Source organism: Dendrobium catenatum, unplaced genomic scaffold (genome assembly GCF_001605985.2).
Source record: "Dendrobium catenatum unplaced genomic scaffold, ASM160598v2 fragScaff_scaffold_621, whole genome shotgun sequence".
NCBI classification, from domain to species: Eukaryota; Viridiplantae; Streptophyta; class Magnoliopsida; order Asparagales; family Orchidaceae; genus Dendrobium; species Dendrobium catenatum.
In genome coordinates this window covers 32,185,985-32,189,349 of record NW_021319083.1, presented here as the reverse complement: position 1 = coordinate 32,189,349, position 3,365 = coordinate 32,185,985, and positions in this window count along the sequence as shown.

Sequence of the window (3,365 nt, the reverse complement as noted above, 5' to 3'; positions counted from 1 at the left end):
AAAAAAATTCCAACAAAAACTTTTCAACCACATAAATATAAAGTACGAAAAAATAAAATTGTTATAAAATAAAAAGAACACAAAAAATTTATAATGAATCTGTCTAACTAGACCTACATCCACTCCTTGATGACAGCCTCTACAGGTATTGCACTACTACCAAAGTGACTCTCCTTTTGCTCCCATAGCAAGTCGGAGAAACCTTTACAATTACCCTCTCTTCCATCAATCCCTAGTGCGATAGAGTACCATCATTCTTTCACACCCTCCAAGTGTTGGCAAAGTATCATCATCCTTTCACACTCTCCAAGTGTCGGCAGAGAAGCGACATCCTTTTACACCCTCTAGGTGTCTACAGAGAACTGACATCCTTTCACACTTTCTTAGTGTCGGCATAGAACTGACATCTTTTCACACTTTCTTGGTCTCGGCATAGAACTGACATCTTTTCACACTCTCCAAGTATCGACAGAGAACCAGATTTTCTTCAAATATCTTCCCTCGAGCATCTTCATAGAAGTAAGAAAAATATTTAGAACAAAGACAAAGAGATTCTCACATTTGAGTAACCTTATGAACTCTTCACACTCTTAACTTGTAAGAACTCTCTCTCAAACACTCTTCCAAATCACTCCCACACTTTTACTCTCAAGAAAAATAAAGAAGGATTCATCTCTAGTCAGTTTTTAGGACTATTTATATGAAAGACACCAAAAACTGTCCAGAAATATGAAAATTTCAATTATGACCATCCACGATCGTGCAGTACGATTGAAGATCTTATGTACGAGCAATTCAAATTTTGCTTATACGATCTTATATGAACCAAATTCAATCGCAGAAAGTCATTTGTACGATCTGACATCATACAGTATGAACTGCTTTAATCAAACCATGTTTCATATGGACAAAAATGTACACATCAATTTTGTACTATAGATGTTGTCTGTAAGAACCCAAGATCGCTCTGAACAAATAGTTTAAAAATTTTACCCGTTCCTATGGATGAAAATGTTTGCATCAATTTTGTTTTATGGACGTTGTCTGTATGAACCAAAGATCGTCCCAGACGAACAGCTCAAAAAATTTATTCATTTGTATGAATGAGAATATTCGCATCAATTTTTTACTCTGGGTGTTGTCTGTATGAAGACAACTTTGTACAGTACGAATAGTGCTTAGAAATGTTTTCATCCATAATTTGATTAACTTCTTCTGGAGGAATGCTCACACCAAACTGTCTTGTATGATCTAAAATCGTACAGTATGATTAGTCTTAAAAAATTAAAAAATTTTGCACTCCCCGAGTGTGTGTGTGCGCGGTTATCCAATCACAATCACTCTCTCTCTCTCATACTCAAGAACAGTATAAAAAGTGTAGACTTCAAATACAATTAATCCTAGTCTAATCCGTCTTGAAGTCTTCAACTATTTGAAGTATGATTTTCTTGAAACGTTAGTACACATAACCAACAAAAATAATATTTTCAGTATATGTTAGGAGAAACAGTAATCAATACAATGATATTTTAGAATAATCAAAAACACATGATATGAAAATATAATTATGAAAACTAAGTTGTAACATGTACTGTTAAAAATCCCTTATGACAATTCATATCTATAAATTTGATACATGATAAGTAGGGCTGCAAACAAACCGAGCTGAGTCGAGTATGTGAATGTTCATGTTTGTGTTCATTTAATATCAGATTGTTCATGTTTGGTTCATGTTTGTTTGAGCTTTCTTATTTGTGTTTATGTTTGGTTCATTTAAATTAATGAGTGTTCATGTTCAGTTCATGTTCAGTTCATGTTCATTCGTTTAGTGCTTATCGAGCTTTAAACAAACAAACATGAACGAGCTATAAACGAGCTATACTTTTATACGTTCATTAACTTAACAAACGAGCTTTATCGAGCTTCCTAACAAAAGATTACAGCGAGCATATTCGCAAACATATTTAACGATTTTGTTTAGCTATCAAACAAATACGTTCATGAACAAATCTATGAACAAACACATTGCTAATTGCTATCATTCACTTAAATTAAATAAAAATACTTAATTAACATATAAAACAATATTATTTACTTTAAAATTTATTATTCAACAATAATTATATCATTATATTATAATAAATATAAAATATTTATATTATTTATATTTATTAATTCGATAATCAAATATTAAAAATTTTTTTTTGAGCTTATTCGCTAGTTCAAAATCGAACACAAATCAAGCTTTTATCGAACTTCTTATCGAGCTTAATGTCGAGCTTGTTCACGAACTTCAAATGGTGTTGTTCGCAAGCATAAATGAACCGAACACATTAGTGTTCAAGCTTGTTTATTTAAGGATCGAGTATTTAAAATGTTGTTCTTCAAGTTTGTTTGTTTAGTTAGTTAAACGATCACAAATGAGCTTTAATCAAACCGAGCATCGAGTAGCTCGTTGAACGCTTGGTTCACTTGCAACCCTAATGATAAGCATTATGCCTATGATTGTATCATACCAATCCAACATATATGGTTGTGCTTGTTTTCCTGTTCCTAAGCTCCACATTATATATGATATTAACATACATATGACTACTGTGTGCATTAAATGAACCATGATATATTAAAAATATCATAAAATTATTGATTAAGATAATACATTAGTACTCTACATTCCATTTACACCATCAATTCAAGACTTGAGAATTTAGCTAGATATAAAAAAAAATGAATCAAATTCATTTTCATTAATTGCACAAAAAAAAAAGTATAGAGTAAAAGATATTAGTTCAATGTTATCCTCTATACTCTTCCTTGAACTTACACATTTTTTTTTCACAAACACAAGCTAACTAATCTAATGAAATGTATCTAGTATTTCTTTGAATTCCCTTAGTTGGCATTCATGAGGGAAAATCAGAGAAGTATTTTCAAGAGTGAAATTAAATAGGTGATAGAACTCAATTACTAATAGTACAAATAAGCTATTTATAGAAAAACATAGAAAATGAATTTTGGCACTATGACACATAAGACACATGCCGCGAAACCCATAAAATGAACTAACACCGCTGCGCTAAAAGGTTTCCTCTGCTGTGATGCTTGTCGACATTGATACACTATTTAATATATTGACGCGTCGCTTCACTGACAGATTGTGGCTTGAATGATTATAGCAATAGTGCCACGACGTTGCTAACGGTTGAGTACTGTGGCGTCCACGTAGCACTCCCCTTGACTTGACGGCACAAGAATTTGATGCTGTAATGCTATGCAAAAAGAGTATGGGCTTGCAGCGCTGGCTCCTCCGATGCTGCAGCATTGTCAAATAGAGACTGGACGCCACCTTGTCCATATTTGGGTGC